This window comes from Penaeus monodon, chromosome 34 (genome assembly GCF_015228065.2).
Source record: "Penaeus monodon isolate SGIC_2016 chromosome 34, NSTDA_Pmon_1, whole genome shotgun sequence".
Classification (NCBI taxonomy): Eukaryota; Metazoa; Arthropoda; class Malacostraca; order Decapoda; family Penaeidae; genus Penaeus; species Penaeus monodon.
In genome coordinates, this window is record NC_051419.1 from 9,379,942 (window position 1) to 9,380,157 (window position 216).

At 30.6% G+C, this 216-nt stretch overlaps 1 protein-coding gene across 1 annotated transcript in view; it reads left to right on the forward strand.

The window, feature by feature from the left end:
• The window catches only part of LOC119594576 (alpha-amylase-like), a gene marked incomplete at its 5' end in the record, with an annotated part of 14,643 nt that overhangs the window by 12,451 nt on the left and 1,976 nt on the right, over positions 1-216 (forward strand).

Genomic DNA, 216 nt, shown 5'->3' on the forward strand with positions numbered 1-216 from the left:
AAAATTATGTTTCAGATGATTTTTGTGTTTCTCTTTGGTGCTGCGATGGGCGAGTTTTATTCAAATATGGTGTACGATTATGACTTATGGATTTTTTAAAAATTGTCTGCCTTTCCATTCGACCATTAGTAATGAAGTAATTGACTTCGCACACATAAAATGTAGAGTTTAAACATTTTAACAATCTTTAATTTTTCTCAGCACACATATTTCCTT